Below are 21,126 nucleotides of genomic sequence, written 5' to 3' on the forward strand. Positions count from 1 at the left end.
ATGGTGGGCGCCTGTAGTCCCAGCTACTTGGGAGGCTAAGGCAAGAGAATCGCTTAAGCCCTAGAGTTTCAGGTTGCTGTGAGCTATGATGCCGTGGCACTCTACCAAGGGTGACGTAGTGAGACTTTGTCTCAAATAATAATAATAATAATAATAAAAATAATAATTTAGGCTCAGTGTCCATAACAATGGTTATGGTGCCAGCCACATACACTGAGACTGGTGAGTTCAAATCTGGCCCAGGCCTGCTAAAACAATAATGACAACTGGAACAAAAAATAGCCAGGTGCTGTGGCAGGTGCCTATAGTTCCAGCTACTTGGGAGGCTGAAGCAAGAGAATTGCTTACGCCCAAGAGTTTGAGGTTGCTGTGAGCTGTGACGTCACAGCACTCTACCAAAAGTGACATAGTGAGACTGTCTCAAAAAAAATTTTAAATAAATAACAATAATAATTTTTAAAAACTTTACTAGGCTCAATTGAACCTGGAGACCATTCAACTGTTGGGCTATAACTTCCTTAATAATTTCTTATTTGAGTATATTTACAATAGTCTCATTTAAAATTTTTTTGGCAGTAGGCACCTTAATTTATGCAGCTCTTTTTCCCTGTGGAATTAATTTTTTCGGAATGAATTCCCAAGGATCAAGAGATCATTTAGTGTTTCAAGAGATATGAGCAATGTATTGCTCAGGAAAGGCATTTTGGGCTAACCTTTCAAAAAGACTGCTCCAACCTATAACACCAGATGCCAAGTATAATTGCTGTGTTTTTATTACAAGCTTTCCAGCAGGGAAGAATTTTATAATATTTAATTTTAGATGATGTAATAAGTATAAATGATATATCTAATTTCAATTTGAATTCTCTTTGATCACGTACAAAGTTAAAAAATGTATTATATTGTCAGGCAGGGAGTAATTTCAAAGACGGCACGTCAGTAGAGACATGGGAGAAGTTGCCATAATTATAATAAACGTGAATTCACTTCCCAGTTGTTTGTGGTGTGTTTTTCTTTGTATCCTCAGAATTTTGCATAATATCTAAAATACAGGATATACTCAGTAAACATTTTAATATGTTGACTACTGTTCTTCTTTCATTTTTCTTTCATTTTTCAATGACTTTAGACAGTCTTTGAGAAAACATTTGGAGGCTTTAGTTGCACATGGTAAAAATTGCAGCTTAACTGTTTAAATCACTGACCATATGTCCAATATTCTTCTTTCCTGCATGTCTCCTTCTGATTTATTTTACCATCATGAAAAATAATAGATCTGTAAGTTGCATGTCTGTTATCTAGACTCACGTGAGCAGGTGTTTCTTTTTATCTGCAGCAAACCAGCAGTGAGACTATACCTGTATGGGAGACACATAATGACAAAGTTTTGAAAAATGGGGCTATTCTTCCAGGCTCCAGATAAAGCGTGATGGACAACAGTCAGCTCCACTCAGCCATGATTCTGCAAACTCCCTCTTTCTGCAACGTAGCCCACTCATCATCAGTATTCTGGCTTTGAACCACTTTTCCAGAGTAGTAATCAATTTGCAAGAATCCTTTCTTCTATTACAAAATTTCTGGATGAGTTAAAATCACAGCAAAGCAAAAAATATCAATTATGTTCTCAAGAAAAATTTGTCATGTTAAAATACACAAGATCGTTTTAAAATTCTTTATCGATTTAAACCCATTTATAAGCATACAATGTATTATACTCATCTTAATTTTCTCGTAAAACATAATATTGGCTCCATTAAATTGAGAAGTATAATTAATTCAAGCAATAACTGAAAAAGTCCTAATATAATTTGTATGTAGTTCTTTTAAAAAAAAATACGAAGCTGTAAGCTCCCTAACATTAAAGATTCTAGCATCTTTTGAGGTATTCATAACTAGCTGTAATTTGTGAAAAGAATAAAACACATCGTGAAATAAAAATTAAAATTTACTTTAGATCTGCTCTCTTCTAGAGAAGCAATCAGAAAAACACGAATTTTTAAAATTGAGACACAAATACAGAAAAAGGATTTTTACCTCTTGGAATAAAATGTTATTTATTTGATTTTATTTTCAAGTTGTAAAAAATATATATATGTTCTAGTCCTCATCTACCTGAGGAGTGAATTACCCTTCCCATCATCTCTCATCCTGTCATCTACACTCTGATTTAATGTCTGAAGAAAGACAGGCACTTCAGGAAGTGTCCCGGGAAACCAAAGTGGCTTTCATAACCCTGCAGTTTGCCAAGTTGAAGACAATATAAACAATGACCAAGAAAGCTTAAAATATACAAATACCATTTCCCAATAGAAAATGTTTTATAACATCCTCCCCCAAAAATGGAAAATGCATGGACTGAGGGTAACAACAAACTTTTCATCAAATGCATTTACTTTTGTAGAAGTTCTTATAGTTTTTATACTTTATTTTTCTTCTATATTTTCATCACATAATATTTTATTTTTAGAACTTAGTATTAGGTATGTAGTTGTGTTCATTTTGCCTCAATAGAACAAAAACTGTTTAAAAATATTAAACAATTTCATCACCAACTGAAGCCATTCTAAGATATATATATATAATATATATGTATGTATCTACATATATAACCTAGACACTGCCAATCACAGAAAAGTTGTTTTATAAAATTAGATAACTCTAATTTTTAGAAACAGTTTCATCAGTTTAAGATAGAATTTACTTCCCTGTAATTTTCTTCCTATACTTCCAAGTTTCTCTTCTGGAAATATTTGGAGTGAGTTCATTCTCCTTTTCTATAGCAAACACTTGTAAGGCAATTATTGAAATAAAAAGGTTGGCTGGCTGGTTGTGGTGGCTCACACCTATAATCTTAGCACTCTGGGAGGCAGGCAGATTGTGTGAGCTTATAGATCTGAGACCTCATTTCTAAAAATAGCCGGGCATTGTGGCGGGTGCCTGTAGTCCCAGCTACTTGGGAAGTTGAGGCAAGAGAACCACTTAAGCCCAGGAGTTTGAGGCTGCTGTGAGCTATAACACCACGACACTCTACCAAGGGTGAACAAAGTGAGACTCCGTCTCAAAAAGGAAAAAGAGAATTAAAGAGATTGAATCATTAGTACGCATAGTTTCTAAATGTCTTTGTGCCACATTTCATCATTTTCAGGGACCTCTGAAACCCAAAGCCTTGAACACATTAACACAACTTTGTACAATGCAATGGACTAGTTTATTTCTTGATTTGGCTTGAGTGCTTGTCAGATACATGAGCTTCAGACAGTAGAGAGTATCTTTGAAGCAAATAAGAGGCAACGATCAGAGCCCTTACTCAGAGTTCGGGAAGGCTTTTCTTAGCAATACCTGGGGCTGCGTCCCCCAGTCAACAGCTGAAGGGGTATGCTGTTTTCTAACTGTTAAAAATATCTCTCTACCACGAGTTCTCATGTGCAGAATGGTACAGTGCTGCACTTATGTAATGAGAAGCGGCCCTGGGGGGCAAGATGTGAATCTTGCTTTGAGAGTTGTATCATTTGTCCTTAGTTACTAAAATAGCGATGGTCTGCTCCTGTGTAATTTAACATCTTCCTCTTGCAACATTCATAGCAATGGCTCTGAGGGAGTAAATAGCTGACTAACAGCATTATGGCATTGAACCAAAGGGATTTCATTACAATGTTATTCTGATCCTATTTTTCAAGACTTCTATGAAAATAAGTTCACCACCTTTGTATTGGCTTCATTTCATTTTCAGGGTAACAGATGGGCTTTTCCACGCAGCTTGGAGAACTTCTCTGGTCCACCTGCCTCACCTTTTGCTACACCTGCAAAATACTTCCCCTGAAGCCCGACACTCATTCTTGCCCCAGGGGCTTTGAGCTGGCTACTCTTCTTTGCTAAAATTCCCTTTCTCATCAACCATCTCACCAATTATATACACCAATAGTCACCATCGTGCTGAGGAAGCATCCCCTGAATCTCATCTCTCTCTAATACCGCAGTGCTCCACGGGCAGCTGTGCTCTACACAAACCTCTACTTTACTAGATGACGTTTCACCTTCCTATAGATGGTGAAGGGCATCTTGCAAGCAAGGACCTTATTATATCTACCTCTGTATCCTCAGCAATTTGCACAGTGCCTGGGGCCTGGGAGTCTTCTGGGAGAATTGACTTTTTGTCCTTTATTTTGATAATTGATAAACGCTTTTTAATGCGATCCGCTTCACAAGCAGCTACACACTCTCCTACAAAAACTAACTAGGAGGAGGAATGAACATTGAAGGAAACATACTTACCCCAAAACATAACAAAGAAGAATATATAGCCTCATTGGCAAGGTTGTCCAACCACATGGTGAACACATTGGACCTTAGGAAAACCCTTGTCGTACTGGTAATAATGAAATTTCCATTTTTGGCAGTACAGCGATATTTGGTGTTTTTGTAGCAACACATCAAATTCTACTGACAGTGACAACCGCAGTGCCCGTGTGACCACTGTATGTAGAACAGCTGACGAGTGTGAAGCTGGGATAACAATGAATTTGTCATGCTCTTTCAGAGTGACAACTAGAAAACACTGCTTTGTATTTGCAGCTTCCTAGTAAGTATATTTTGTGTCTTCTGTCAAATATTTCCCAGCGATCACACTTGATGGATTGACAACCTCAAAATCATTTTCTCATGGGGAAAATTTAGTAAAGCATCACACGGGGTTCAAGAAAGAATGAAGTCAGAAATCTTTAAAAAAAAAACATGAATACAAAAAAATACTGAAAATATTAGGGCACTTAGATTAAGGGGAAAAATCAAAAGCCATTTCTCTACATGAGATCATTCCACCTTTACACACCAAGCACACACATTATTTTTTTGTGCAGTAAAACAATAAACACTGCCAATAGAGAATTTTAAAGAAAACCACATTCTTTTTCTTAGAGATAATCTATTAATAATAATTTAGTAACTTGTCATTTTAACTAAAATAATCCAACCAATTCCTCTTTATAACTCTTGGCAAGTTGATTTAGCTGGCTGAATTGGCCTCTCTATATGGAGACACTCCCCCCACCCCAACACACACACAAACACACAGCTCTTTCATTTGTATTTTGTATCATGTATCTGGACAGACACAGAGTGTTATAGGAAGGAATTATTTACTTAGCAGCAACTTTTTTCCAGGTAATCAGTTCATTACACCAGCGGTTTTCAACCTGTGGGTGGCAATGCCTTTGGGGGTCAAATGACACTTTCACAGGGGTCACCTAGGACCATTCTGCATATCAGATATTTACGTTATGATTCATAACAGTAGTAAAATTATGATGATGCAGTAGCAATGAAAATAATTTTATGGTTGGAGGTCACCACAACATGAGGAACTGTATTAAAGGGTCGTAGCATTAGGAAGGTTGAGAACCACTGCATTACACAATTATTTAATCCTTACAAGAACCCTGTGAATAATTTCACTGCCTTCTTAAGAAGGAAGAAATGGTAGTTCAATTCTATAGCCAGTCCCGGATTCAAATCCAAGCCCAGTTCATCCCAGGACATCACCACGTCTGCCAGTGGGAACCTCATTGCAGCTCTTTCTGTCCTCATGATTCGCATCAGCCCTGAGGCAGAAGGACAGTCCATGGGGAGCCGCCCACACAGGTGACATCTGTAATTTAGCCCATCTAGTTGGCCAAGTTCAAACCTTCAGTATTATTTGTGTAGGTTTCTTAAAGTCCATATATCTAAGTTTTACTTCTGGTCTACGTAGTCAGAAGTCTCAGGGGTGGAACCCTAGCATCTATAATTGTAAAGCTTCACAGATAATTCCGATGTGCATACTAAGCAATATTTTGAAAATTTCTATCTTCTTAAATCCATAATTATTATGGAAAACTACTAAAGCATTCTACCAAAGGCTAATTTTGTTACAAAGACCTGGTAAGTACTATGAATCCCATCTTATGATTTTTTTGAGATTTTCCCCGAGCTGAAAATAATATTCACTGACCAGAGATTGTCTCAAAAGATACTTTAAGGGTGGCGCCTGTGGCTCAGTGAGTAGGGCGCCGTCCCCATATACCGAGGGTGGCAAGTTCAAACCCAGCCCCGGCTGAACTGCAACCAAAAAATAGCCGGGCGTTGGGATGGGCGCCTATAGTCCCAGCTGCTCGGGAGGCTGAGGCAGGAGAATCGCGGAAGCCCAAGAGCTAGAGGTTGCTGTGAGTCCTGTGACATCATGGCACTCTACTGAAGGTGGTAAAGTGAGACTCTGTCTTTACAAAAAAAAAAAAAAAGATACTTTAAATATAAAAAGAATGGCACACCTCTTGGGTGTGGGACAAAAGTACAAGAGCGACTCTACCTAACAAATGCAAACATTGTAACTTAGTTGTTTGTACCCTCACAGTAATCGGAAATTAAAATAAAAAGAATTCATCACCTCATATGGATTTCTATCGAATAGCAAAACAAACTGTATTGATTTGCTTAAGCTCATCAGGAAATAATCTGTGCTTGGCTACTTTTCTTTATTAGAGAGAGTAATTATGACCCCACAGCCACAGGCTTTGGCCTTTTCTTAAATGAAGAGAGCTCATGATTTGGATACTTGAACAAGAATCAATAAAATGAAGTTTAAAATATTATCTTAATAATCTTGTTACATCATCAGTGAGTCTAAAATAACATTATTTTTTCAAACTAAAAGGAAAATAAATTTGCTCTAGTTTGAGAGAAAAATTAATTTCTGGTTTATGAAAAAACACAAACCACAAACTTCTGATTTCTGGTTAGGCATGAGGAGCCCAGACATCGCCAGTGCATCTTAACAAGCAGAAAACGGAAACGTCAGCAACTCTTCTTACATCTGTCAGAGACATAAAATCACAGACCAAATTGCTGCCCCCAAATTGGAGAGGCAGATTCCCAGAGTCACAACTGACTGGTGCAGAAGTACACAAGCAGAAGCCTCCACTGGAATCACTGCAGGGTGGGAAACCTGAACTATAACTGATGGATCGCTGGACCTCGGTGTGGACAAGTCTGGGAGTTGGGATTCCAGGGAGCCCCAAGCATGAGACCCTCCTACGATTCTGAGTTTTGCCTGCAGGGGGCCTACTAGGTCCTCCCGGTGAACCCTGAGAAGACTCTCCTGCTTCTGACAGGGGGTGACACAGAAATCCGTAATATTGCAGTCTGCAATCTGTTCCTCTGAAGGAAGCCTGCCTTCAAGAGAAGCTATTTTCCTAGAACCTCACCTGCTAGGGTTTTATCAGAGCTTCACCTCCCCGGGGAGAGGAACACTGACTCCAGTTCCCACGGGCCTTCATGATGGGGGAAGAGAAGGCCCAGTCCCAGGCCCTCCAGCCATCCTGTCTCAGCCGAGAGGGGAAGAAAAACAGAGAAGCACTTGGGAAGTTCACAGCCCAGAAGCAGAGGGTCCCAGGTGCACAGAGCGAGGAAGGCTGGGATTCACAGGGGCCGAAACCAGAGACTTTGTGAAGACATAATGATACATGTCAATAAATTCTGAAGTAGCCAGATCATCTTCCCAAGAAAGTAAATGTAGCAGAGAGAGCCCGGAGGGGAGACTGGAGAATTAGATTCACAGGAAACTTTGATCACCTGAGATCACCTTTACAAGTTCAAGGACTAGCAGTGACACTTCCTGCTCATGAGGATGGGGGGACAAGAGCACGAATAACAGAAACAGTGGACAAGGAGAATATTTCCGGAGATTCTGCAAAATCATGACGGCACTTCAGTCTTGTCTTCTCCCCGCAGTTGAACTCAGAGCCAAGCGCGCTTTTTAAAACCATTCCTGTTAGCCATATGCTCCATACTGGCATGGCCCAACCATAAGAAAATGACACAAACACATAAACCTAAAACACTAATCACGGTGGATACGGGGAGCATTTCTTAAACAAAGAAACTAACAGTAACAGTAAGGTAAAAGCAAGGAAGAATAAAAATGCATAGATCTCCGTAGGGAAGGGCATGAACCTGTGAACATGCGTTCTTTTACTTCATTCTTTCCGTAAAAGATAAAGCTCAGCCAACAGAGGTTCAGGTACCAGATCCAACATGGAGCTCCGTCTCTGCCCCTTTCAGTTTCATTTCACGGGAATTTTACTAAGACTTTCGCCTTTGGAAAAGTACATAAAACCTTCCGTGTTGGTGTCAGCCACCATTTGTTATGACACAAGTTTTTATGTGACATTCAATGGAAAGACAAAAACACTTGCTTTTGGAGATGGTGTCAGAAATTTCTCAGACAAATGGAAAGTGAAGCCTCGGGAATGAAAATCCTTGAAATGTACCTTTCAAGCTTAAAATGTCTATTTTTTCATGTATATGTCACATGAATGAGGTAAAAATATTAGTAGGAAGTATTTTCCTATCTCTATTATTCAGGGTTCTCCAGAGAAATATAAATGAAAGGATGTGTATATTATATATATATTTAAAGAGATTTATTGTAAAGAATGGGCTCACACAGGGAGGGTAGCAAGTCGAAAATCTGCAGGGTTGACTGACAGGCTGGACCTGACAGGGGTGTCCAGCCTTTTTATTCCTCTGCCGTATGATGTGTCTTGGGCCACACATTAAATACACAAATACTAACACAAGCTAATGAGCCAAAAAAAGAAGAAAAAAAGCTCTGTGCATAATTATCATGTCCACCACCACAAAGAAGCCAAAGAGTCCTCGCCTAATCCTCACGCAGCCTGCGGGCCGCGGGCTGGACACTCCTGGCTAGAGACTCAGCAGCGGGGCTTCTGCAGCTTGCGTCCAAAGGTCGTCAGGTTGGTGACGCTGTTACCCCTCGGGTGCGGGCTGCTGCTGGCATAATCTCCTCTTGCTTGAAATAAGTCCTTAGTTCACTTGCTGCCCACTTTCATGAAGGAGGGTAATTTTCCCTATTCAAAGTCCACCAATATAAATGTTAACCCATCCAGAAACACCTCACAAAAATATCCAGGACAATATGTGATCACATATCTGGATACCACGGCCCAGCCATGTTGACATGTGAAGCCAACCTTCATAGTATCCCTATAATCTATTCATTTGTAGTCCTCCTGTCTGCAAACAAACATGTTTTCAGAGATCTCCTAAGTATAAAATATTTTATTGACTGCCTACAATTACGAAATAAATAAACTCTTACTGTTCCCATCTGTATCAGCACTTCAGGCATACAGATTTCTGGCATTTTTGCAGTGGTTGGCAAATTAACTCAAAACTTGCCACATAATTATGTCTCTGCTTAGCAAGCACAGAAAGAGTATGAGAGACCACTACTCCCAGAAAAGCATCTCTCCCTCCGGATGACTTTGCATTCAGAGCACCTAGAACATTTCCTGACACTGGCCCCCACGGCCAGGTGAGTTTGCTGAACAAACTGCTTCCTAAGAAGCCCGAGTTGGAGGCCAAACGTGCGTGCACAGCACAGTCAGTGAATTGGACAGGACACGTGAACGGAGGCTGTCTGGGAATGGCACGTGGGCCTCCTGCTTTCTGAGATAATATTAGCCAAAAAAAAGTAAAACTTTAATATCATGTATTACAAAAAATTCCTTCAATAATTTTATAAAAATAAGTCAGTCTGGATTTGTGTTATTGATACCATTGAGTTGTATTCAATCTAATTTTTGAAAAATTTTGAAATGCATCTTTTTATTCATGCCTGTACCCTACTCTTAACACAAATACGTGTATTTCCTTCTTTGTAACTCATTCCTTTTATTTTGCTGTTTTTCTGTTTTATATTTCTTACTTCTGCTTCTACCCCTGTGGTATTTTTTTATCCTTCTACAGGTACTTGGAACTACAGCTATTCAGCTTTTCAGTGGTCTTAAAATTATTTGTTTTGCTACTTGCATTATTGATGTATTTAAATGTATACCTTGTAAAGTTCCCTCCACAAAGCTTAAAGTTAATCACATGTATCATAAGGCTGATGGTGACTGATGGTGATGATGGTGAGGTGTTTGGTGGTAGATTACTGACATTTATCATCGCAGGCCTGTTCTCTTCTTTTGATAGAATAGTTGCCTTTAGACAAACATGCCTTCAAAATTTTGCTTTTCATTTTTTTCCTAAGTGAGACAACAAACAAAATTGCATTTGGAAAAGCTGGTTAAATCAAGAGTAATACCTAACTCAGAAAAAAACCCATATAGGTGACTTGTGAATTCTTGGAAGAAAGAAGTTGGCTTGATAAGATTCCAACTCCACAACTTTGAAATATGAAAGATTTTGTTAGTAGACCTTACTGCAGCAGGGAGGTCACAATAAACGTCAACACTAGGGTCATTAACTGAATATATACGCAAATCAGTCAAGTCAGAGTGTGATGGAGCTAGTGGTGGAGATAAGTAACACTGACCTAGGAGGGTCGCAGAGTCCAGAGAGACTGTAGTGTCTGGGAGACGCAGGGTCACCTGATTTCTTACTTTAAATGTCTAGGTCTACTTCTATCCTCTCTAAGATTCATGAGATCCCTGAGAAGATGTCTGTTCCTGGGTATCAGAAGAGCCTCGAGAGGGTTTCAGGAGTCTCTGTTTCAGAAGGAAGGAAAATTATGATTTTTTAAGTTATCGTATCCTTATATATTCCACATAGCTACTCAGCAGTAATTTATTCAGCATCTACCATAAACAAAAACTTTCCAAAAAAAAATCATACTTAGAAATAAAACACAGTGATTTTTTTTTTTTTCTCTTTACAGAATCAGATAACTTCTAAATTCTTTGCAGGTCACTTGTTCCAACAAAGTTATTTTCTCTGAGTCTCCCTTGCAGGTAAGGTCATGCGACGAGCTTCTGTATGTGAACGGAAGCCATGCATGCAGCCTGTAGGTGTGCCTTCTAAGGGAGGAGACATGCTCTCCACTCTTCCTTATCCATTCCCCATTGTCTGGGATATAGCCATGACCCTACTGATCATCTTGGACTAGGGTACAGCAGTTGGACCATGACGATAGCAGTCTCTGACACTTCGGGCCTTGTGTTTAAGATATATTTGCATTCTTTGATTTCACTTGCTTCTGACTCAACCCTCGATGATATACTCATCTTACATAAAATATCTACGTCCTTTAAGTCGATGTTAGTTTGTCATTGTTAGAGCAGCCAACAAGATACCCCAACACACAACAATGACAAGGAGAGTCTGTTGACAGAAGGAAGGAAAAGTATCAAGGGCAATTAGATGAAATAAGATGGGTTAGTTTTGAATTCACTAGTAAGTGTATTCCTCACCAAGATATTGAAACAAATAGACAAAAAGGGAGAGAAGTTTACCTGTTCTCAAAACCACAGAACTGCAGTGAGTCAACACAGCAGACGCGTCACTAACTCCAGGCTGACAGTCATTGAGGTGAACTTTACACATGTCCTCTGAGCACCCTGAGAGGAGGGACTGTTGTCTATGTTAATGCCACTAAGGTGAATGCTGCATGTAAATGAAGAAAATTAAAGATAGAACCAGCCACACATTGTTCAATACACATCCAGAGTATATCCAGATACTTGTGCCACCAATAAAAACGAAGTTCGTGAGTGAGAAAACTGCAACTGTACAAACATGTAATTTGAACATCTGCTTGAAGACTCTCCTGAGCACACCACGCTTGCTTTTCCCTATGACTTTGCTAAAAGTTGTGTATATAAGAAGCACGTAGCTGTGTGTTAGCATAGACTCATCAATTCCAATTACTGGCCTCATTGTCTTGAAAAACTCTTTATCTAAGAAATGATGTAATTTTTTTTCCTTGATGACCAGCGTGAGCTGCTTTGGGACCAACATAATTATACAAGATTTCTGCTTAGATTGTTTTCCTCGCTCTTACATTCTCAACCAGGGAAATGGAAATGGCCATGAGGGGGAAGCGGGAGAGAGAGAAAGAAACAAGAATCCGTAGAAATTGTAGTTTAGTAAAAGTCCAAAAACAGATATTCTGAGTTCAGATCCATAATCAACATAAAATATTTTTGTCTTGATGATAGTGGGACAGGTGGGAGGGGCTGTCCTCTCCACGGCTATGATGATGGTTAATTAAAGCTAGGATAAAAATCTTAATTTAATCAGAGAGATAAATGTGCTTATTCCTATCAAACATTAGTTTTACTTTTTGTATGACAGTAATATGTATAATTGACAACATTATAGAATTATATTTGTGTAAACATAGTTATCCTTATTGAACAATAATTATAGAAAACTATGAACTTGGATTTCCAAGGACAGTGAGAAATAATACTTGTGTGTAGGGATATGCTTCACTTCCAAATATCTGAGTTAGGATTGTCTTATCTTGAAGGACTCAGGTGGCTTTCTGGACATCTTCTCAGAATTCTCATTGTGTGTCCAGGGAAGGCGTCCCCCTCTGTGCTGCTATGGCACAATTCATCACCCCTCTGTAAGACTTGAGAACATTTATTTTTCTTCTCCATACAGTAAGCTTTCTTATAGTAGGAGCATATATTACTAGATTATTATGCGTTCTAGTTATTGATCACTATATAAAAGAACTCCAAAACTTTGTGGCTTAAAAAACAACAGTCGTACATTTTGTTCACACATTTGTCATCTGGACAGGGTTCAGCGAGGAGGCGTTGTCCTTGTTCCACACAGCGGCCATGAAGGGCTGAGCCACTTCCAAGATGGCTCCTTTGAATGGTATATGAGCTACCCATTCCTGCATTCCAGCTCAAACACAGCTGTTTAAAGAGATAATAAGCACATGCATTTCGCATAGTTCTTTGTGGGTAGAAGATTTGAGGAAGAATTAGCTGGTAGCTCTGCTCAGAGTCTGTCACACTAACGTAGCTAGGATATTTTCTAGGGCTGCAGTCACCTGAAGGCTTGACGCAGGCTGGAGACAATGTTTTCAAGAGGGCTCACCCACATGCATGGGAAGTCTGTACTGCCTGTTGGCAGAAGACCTCAGTTCCTCACCACACGGACCTCTCCACAGACGACTCGAAGGACCTCATGACATAGGAGCTGGCTTTCTTCAGATTCACCTAGGAGAAAGCAAAACAGAAGTTGCAATGGCTTTTAATGCTTAGCTAAGAAGTCACACATTGCTATTTCTGTCATAACCTGTTGTTTACATGGCTCAGTCCGATGCAGTAAGGGAGGGCACTACGCAGACCATGAACACCAGAAGGCGGAGGTTACTACAGGCTGCTCTGAAGGCTGGCAGACTAGCCCAGCTGGTGTATTGGCATCAGCCATTACCTGCGATTTCCCATGAAGCTGTTGGGCATTATGTTATGTAAGACTGGCCATTTAGCATCACTCTTTCCAAAACAGAAAACAAAATCATGGAAATTGCTTTTGCAAATGGTTTTGTAAAGGCTATGATGACATAATACTGTTATTTTTTAAAGTTGAATTAGTAGATAGTGTATACATAGCATAGTCATTAAAGAATCAGATTTATAGAATTTTTTTCAAAGAGATGAGAAACTTATAAGGTAGAAAACTCAGAGGAAAGATAAGAAAATGATCCATGAATTTTTTAGTAATAAAATATGGCTTAACATATGACTTTCTCGTAACCATAACACATAAAAAAGGTGTAATTCCCTTTGTTTTGCACTGTTATATTAAGATACAGCCAAATTAATTTGGGCAATATTCATTTAGTGAAAAATGGCACTTGAAGCGTTAATATTTATGTTTTTATACTTTTTAACAAATTCGGCTAACTGAATCACCATTCAGTTAAATAAAATTGCAGTAGTGCTGGACCCAGTTTTACCCTTAGAAAATTATTTTCAACCAAATTATAAAGGTTTTATGAAAACAAGGCAGGCATTTAATAATGTCTCAAGAGTAGTGCCATTCTGATACAACAGTAACACATGTTCTCAATCAAAATGAACTTTTTAAAGACTGCTCTGTGTAGAATACACACTTTACTATGTACCCTGTGTCATCAATAGTTTTCTAAGGACCTTAACCCATATTGGCTTTAACCCTGCCCCTGAAAGATGTTTGCAGCATTCAATCTGGAGTGAGAAATAGTAATCACTATTACTAGAATCAACAGCCCAATGCAGCATCTGACAGCTGCATGCAAACTTCTGTGCACACTGGATTTTGTTGCTATTTCACAGCCAAGCACCAGATGCAGCAACTTGACTGTGACCTGAATAATCAGGGGGGAAAAAAACTGCATTAATTTTCACCTTGAATAACTATAGTGAAGTTTATTAGCACTTCTCCTAGTAAATTATTTTCAAAACAAAGTCTATACTACTTTCATGTATTAAATGCTGCATACCATGAAAGTGGTGTGGCTGGGCTGATGTACATTCACAGGGAAAAAGATCTCCTGCTAAATGCATTACCAAGTATCAATAAATAGAAAAGACATTCTTTCCAGAGATGATATTTAAACTGAAACCTAAAACACAAGAAGCTGGATTGCAAGGAGCTCCAGGACAATGCTTCTAGTTACAGTGAAAGAGAAGTACGGAGCCCAGGGCAGGAAACAGTTTAACGTATACGGGGTGCCCAGGGGTCTAGCAGAAGGAAGGTCAGTGCTGAAGTGTAGGGATGGGACAGAGTGATACAGGCGATTTTGAACAGGTAGGTAAGCAACAAATTAGGGGGGCAGTACATGCCACGGTAAAGACTTCTTTCCAAGGACAATGGAAAGAAACAGAAGGGTTTTTATATTAGTAAATATTATAATCAGACAAGGGTTTAGTGAATAGTTTATAAGGTTGCAAAGTGAAGCCATGGGGGCAAAGTAGCAGATAATCCCAAGAAGTTTGGAGTTGATGAACGGTTACACTGGGGCAGAAGCCAGGCATGGAGCAGTTGTATTTGAAATGCACTGTGTAGAATCAGTGGAACTAGAGGTGGGTGGAGTGTGGAATGTACAAGAGATGAACGTGTCCGGAAGGACTGCTGGGTGTCTGAATAGAGCAAGACGCCCTTTCAGTACCAGTTAGTGAAACGAGAGTAGACTTTTTAGGGGGAAACTTAATAGTTTCATTCTAGGATATATGAACCCTGAGATGCTTGCAAACCATGTAAGTAGGTAAGTCAATTATTCTTTTGGTTGTAAGAAGTCAGAATATCAGGAAAAAATGCCCATGGTATAAATGTAAATATGAGAGTTGACAGCATAAAGATGATTTTCAAAGTCATAGGAATTGATGAGTTCACCTCGCAGGAATACATAAAGACAAAGGCCAATGGCTGGGTTACACACAGAATTCTAATAAAAGACAAGTTAAAATCTTCAGAAGAAAACCAACGCAGTATAGTATCCTAAAAGTTAACAAAGGATTTGTTCAAAGAGAGAGGGGTCAACTTTATTGAAAGATACTTCAAGATCCAATAAGATAAACACAGAAAATCCCCCTTCAAGATTTAGTGACAGCAGGAATATTTTTGCAAATTAAGGAGCATCAATTGCTGTGGCCTGGTGGGGACAAAAGACCAATTGTAAAGGTTAACAGAATTAATAGGGTGTATTGGTAGGATAACTCTTTCCAAATATTTTAAACAAAAAAATGGAAGGGAAGGGAAGAAATGTGTAGAAACTAGGGGTCATACGTAGGGTCAGGGGCAGAGTTTGGTGGCGTGGGGAATGTTCTAGCAGGTGCCCATCGTGGTGGGAAACATGCCCCATGGGAGGAGAAGGAGGTGAAGCAGAGAGGACGGCTCCTCTCCGCCTGGCCGATGCAGAGATTAGAAAACAGGAAAAGGGCAATGATAAGGTGGGTACCAAAAGAAGGAGTCATATCCTCCAGAAGACAAGAAGGGTGGAACCTGGAAAACAGGGAAGAGAGAAGGGCTACTTTCCCTTCCATAACAGGAGGAAACAGGAGCTGATGAGCAGACCGGACAAGGTGTGAAATAATCATTCCAGAGACTAAGAAATCAATGTTGCAGGAGAACACAGCAGAACTATGGAATGTTCTGCTATGGAATCAAGGGCCCGCTGGAGGTTTGTACCTGCGAATTTAAAGTGAAACCAGGTCTGTGCAGTTTTCTCTGGCAATGTTCATTTCACTCAGGAGCAGACCCCCAAAAGGAAATAATTTAAATTCTTTATAGATGGGGATATATCACCTGATTAGAGACAGAGGCAGGAAGCGAGCTGAGGCTCCTTGCTGAGGTCTCAGTGTCATCACAGACCAGGGAACTTAACCTGAATAAGGAACGCAGCAAAGACGTGAAGAAAGAAGCCAAGAGCTAATGAGAACCGATGAGGTTTTGGGTCTCAGTGAAGTGGAAGAATTAAAGTAGTTGTGGTTCTAGAACACATGCATCAGGAGTATGGACAGTTAGAGCTAGCTGCTGCGATGTTTGAAATGCAGATCAAAGTGAAGGCTCAATTTCTGATGTGGACAACATCAAATCTGTGTCCTGGGGAGCAGATGGCTGAGGTGGGGTGGAGGCCGTAGTCACTGGAGGTGGAGAAGCAAGGCAGGAGACAGAGTTTCCAGAGAGGTCGCTGATACGCAGGTCACTGTGGGCACGTGGGGGAGAGAGGGGCTGTGAGCCAGGAACAGAAACCCGGTTGTGTTCAGTGAACGAGAGTGTGGTTGCCGCCGTCCTAGGAACACAGCATATTTATTTTATGAGTTGGTCTTTTCAGTGCTGTCAGATTTATTTCTCTTCCATTTATGTAAAGTCATAAAAAATGAGTTTTTTAAACACAGTTTTTCCCATTATATGTTTTGAAAATGCATGCACTGCAAACAAGGCCAGCTCAGCACCGCGGTGGTAGGACATGCTGAGTCCAGAAATGATTAAGGAGACGCGGCCAAGACCAAAGCAGGGCAGTCCTGGAGCAGCAGGGCACCTGGGAGGAGACAGGAGGGTGGCCGACAGCAGATCACGCCACAAAGGAGGCAAATCGTAAACTGTCTAAAAGGCACGAGTTGCCTATTCAAATCTTCTCCGGACATAAGCTGAAGTCCGTGGTCATTAATTGCATGCCCTGGTGCCTCCACAGTAAGTAACACGCAGATGATGGCCATGAGACCTTGTGGTTTTACAGATCAAATGAGGGAATATGTAAAGTTTATTTATTGGTGAGGATACAGGCTGAGATGTAACAACGAGATCTAAAATTATAGTTGCTTTAAAGAGAAATATTTGCCTTAAAAAGAAATTTATTTCTCTGCCACCGAACAGACTGAGAGGGGTAGATGCGCTCTGCTCTGCACGGCCACCCTGCTGTGTCACGTGGCGTGGTTGTCCTCATGGCTACCGCGGGCTGACCTCCGTGTCCGCCTTCCTGTGTCGGGGGAGGCAGGAAAGCGGAATCCAGGGCAGACAGCTCATCTTCAGGAAGGCGGCACATGGGGGACCTGTTGCTTCAACTGGCACCCCCAGCCCAAACTGTCACCTGAGAAGTGTGGTCTCTAGCAGGCCAGTCTTGTTCTAAGCCTTAAATGTGAAGTTTTGGGGTCTCTCACACAAATGAGTAAGGGGTAAACGAACTATGGGGGAGAATTTCAGTCTCCATCACAGCATCTATCCCAACAATTGATCTATATTATTTCCAATTAATAGTTCCATTAACTACCTTTTTCAGAAATTATTTATCCTTTAGCAGACATATAAATGTAAATGTATTGGATATTTATTTATATATAGTAAAACTGGATTTTTGACATTTATTGACACCACCTATCGACATTTCAGGAACACTTTACAAGTATTCAGCCTGGTCTGTGGCTGAGGCTATTCCCACCACGAAGTGCAGGGACGCCGTACAGCTTGGGTTTCTGGAGGACATTAAAACAGAGCCTATGTTAAGACACTCATTATATCCAGAGATAAGTGGGCATGAATCTGTCATTTGAATCAGAGAAACAGATTTGAGCACGCAGACCCAGCCCAGGTAAAACTACTCATAGATACCATGTTAATAAAACACTCATAAATCAATTTCTATTCACTTAATTTAGTAAGTGCCCTCACAGTAATACATTATCTCTGCCCAAAAAATCCGTAACTGTCTAGTCAGCGCTGCTCCATTTATTAAACATTTTTTTTGCTTATGAATATTTCTGGTTGTCCAGCATACGTCCAGTGAAGTAAGAGAGTGTTTGCCTCTGATTCTCCACCAGAGCGTTCCCAGCAATGAGTGTCTGCTAAATAAAGCAGCCACTGCAGCGCCAGGGACATGTAAATCAGGATGTTAATAAAAAACTAAATGCTCCCAGATTTAAGGAGTTCCCATGAATATGCTTCGTAGGCCTAAAACAGGTCATTACAACTCAAAATCAATTTTAATGAAAAACAAGGCCCTAACTTCTACTGGCAAATGGAGAACTTTGCAACAATAGCTCTGTAAAATGAATGAAAAAATTATAAAAGTAATTTTATTTTAAAACAATAACTTTTTTTTTTTGAGCCAAAGTCTCACTCTGTTGCCACAGACTAGGGTGCCTTGGCATCAGCCTAACTCATAGCAACCTCAAACTCCAGCATTCGAGCAATCCTCCTGCCTCCCAATTAGCTGAGGCTACAGGTGCCCTCCACAAGACCTAGCTGACTTTTATGTTTTTAGTAGAGATGGGGGTCTCACTCTTGCTGGGGCTGATCTCAAACTTCTAAGCTCAAGGGATCCACCCAGCTTGGCCTTTCAGAGTGCTGGGGTTACAGGTATGAGCCACTGCACCTGGCCAACAATAGCTTTTTAATAGATTGGCCTGTGTGTAGGGGAAGGAGCCTTCCCACTGCCCTCCTTTCTGTCAATACACATCGTCATCTCTAAGATCACTTTATAGTTTCCCTTCTCCAGAAGGTATTCCCTGGGGGTTCCCCATAGTCCTGTGTTCTATTTTTAATACTTTAAAAATATTTTAAGGCTTTTTGGACTTGCTGACCTCTTGGTCTATAAAACAGAATATTATTAGGACTTCATTGTTTAGTTACTAAGATTATGAACACAGAGGAAGAGAGAAGAAAACCAACCTATACTCAGCACATATTTTGTTTTATAAATACTCTTTTTTAAGTATTAAAAATTATTACATGGTGGTAACAACTCATGTCTCAGAATCAGATAATCATAGATTTAAATTTCCTGCTTGTCAATTTTTGCTTATTTAATCTTGTGCAAAGTAGTCTAAAATTTCTCATTTTGATAATTACACAACCTCTCCCAAACGTTGTGGAATGAATAAATGAAGTAATGTGTGTAAAGCTTTTGGGTCATCCTGTTATGCAGCAAACTGTAAATAAAAGTTAGACTGTCTTGTTATTGCCAACTACTTTGAAGCTACAGCTATAATAGGCTCAATTACATAGGTGACAAACCCAGGTCTGAAGATTTTACATGGCTTGAAATCACATGCAGAAGGTTTAGAATTGAAAACAGTTCCAAGCCCAACTGTGTTGGTGATTTCCTATCACTGTTTTATATTTGATTTTTTGTGTCTTCCCTCCATCAATAACTACCTAAGCAAACACTGCTGTTTTCAGAATGATGGTAAGGGCAGCAGCTCACAGCCAGGGAGGGGCTTGCTGGGTATTCTGAACCCTGCAGAGGTTGGAACGGAAAGTTATTACTGATAACTGCATGCTTATATAGTGGGCTCCTGTTGCTTCTCGCATGTTGTTATGAGATAGACCGAGTTTTAATTATTAAGTTGCTTTTGTTCTGCACATGCAGCTGCTGCCCTTCTCCGTGCCTTGTCTTTAAGGAAAGAAGACGGAGAAGGTGCTCAAATGGGTCATGGGTCAGACCAAATGCAGGTGGTGTGGGCAGTGAGCAGCGACGGAGCTCAGCTCACATCTGCAGGGTCTGCACTACTCTGTCAGACTCTGGAGCCCATGTTTTTACTATACCGTACGATGCTGCTTTTCCTCAAGAGAAGTGACGTTTATTATCTTCTTAGAAGCAGCGTAAGACCTTCAAAGATGCCTTGAACCAAGTAAGGAGTTTAAAGAGAAATTCAGATTCAGAGACCAAAGGGAAAACATACAAATTTCAAGGCTAAGGGCCAGCGTTCTGTGCCGCCGTGCTGCACTGTGTCCTGTCTTTGGGAGCAATTTGCAGCCCAGTTATGGTTATATTGTCACATATGCACACACGGGGAGAGACAGACATGGATGCGTGTGTGGCTCTGTGTTTGCACGCGTGCATGCTCATCCATGTGAATTCATACACGTGATACTCATATACATACAAACCTTACATTGAGTTCCTTCTAGGGTTTTATGCTTTGTTTCTAATTCATAAGAAATTCATATTTTTTATTTGTCTCAAGGCATGCAAGTGTGTTGGCATCCTTTGCTGGAGCCTAGTAAAAAAGCTCTATGTGGTTCTCATGCTTCTCATGCACGGAGCCACTTTTAAAAGTGATTTTATGAAAGGTGCTTTTGGGGGGGCAGGATGGTGCAGGAAAACAGGAAATGATTGTAAAGTTCTGGATGAGAGATGATGAGGAACTGAATTAAATGGAGATATGAGATCACCTGCAACTATGAGGCTAGATTCATGCGTGGAAGTTCATCAAGAAAAAGAAACTTGGAATGAAGCTTGGAACTCGGCTTTGATGATAAATGAATAACTTTGTAAGAGAAAGGTGAAAGTAATTAAGAACAAGGTGAGTTTTAAGGGTAGTGCAATCCTAAAGGTCATTCAAATGAAAGTCAACTATACAGAGTAACCAAAGGTTTAAGATATTTTATTAAAAAAATATTTAATCATTTAAAAATCTTTCTCTGTCAAGGAAAGAAGGTGGGGGCCATAAAAAGAAGCTGGGGTCTGAGGTGACATGTCTCTAAGAGAGAAGCTGGGGGCCAAGAGCACATGTCTCTGCCCAGCAGCCCTGGAGGGCGAGATGGGGTGCGGGGGGCGGCAGGCTGGGACTGGGTGCACAGCCCCTGCATTCAGGGCCTGTTTAGCCTCTTAGCAGCATGAGCCTGGCTGTGCTCCTGTGGGGTGGCCTGCCAGGCCAGCAGCGCCCAGCAACAGCAAGAACAAAATCTCTGAGATAAGTATATGCTTGGCTTGTTCAAGGAATCCAGTGGGACTGGTGTGCAGCACAAACTGTTTCTTGGTGGAAAAGGGAGGGAAAGACCATGACGGGGTCATGGCATAATGAAGGTGGCAGCCAGATAACACTCGCTTACGAAAGTGAAGCA

The 21,126-nt window shown here is 40.3% G+C and overlaps 1 protein-coding gene across 11 annotated transcripts in view; it reads left to right on the top strand.

Annotated features, from left to right (window-relative positions):
- Positions 1–21,126, top strand: part of LRRC7 (leucine rich repeat containing 7) — a 626,043-nt gene that overhangs the window by 52,604 nt on the left and 552,313 nt on the right. The gene's annotated exons all lie outside the window — the stretch shown is intronic.

This window comes from Nycticebus coucang, chromosome 5 (genome assembly GCF_027406575.1).
Source record: "Nycticebus coucang isolate mNycCou1 chromosome 5, mNycCou1.pri, whole genome shotgun sequence".
Classification (NCBI taxonomy): Eukaryota; Metazoa; Chordata; class Mammalia; order Primates; family Lorisidae; genus Nycticebus; species Nycticebus coucang.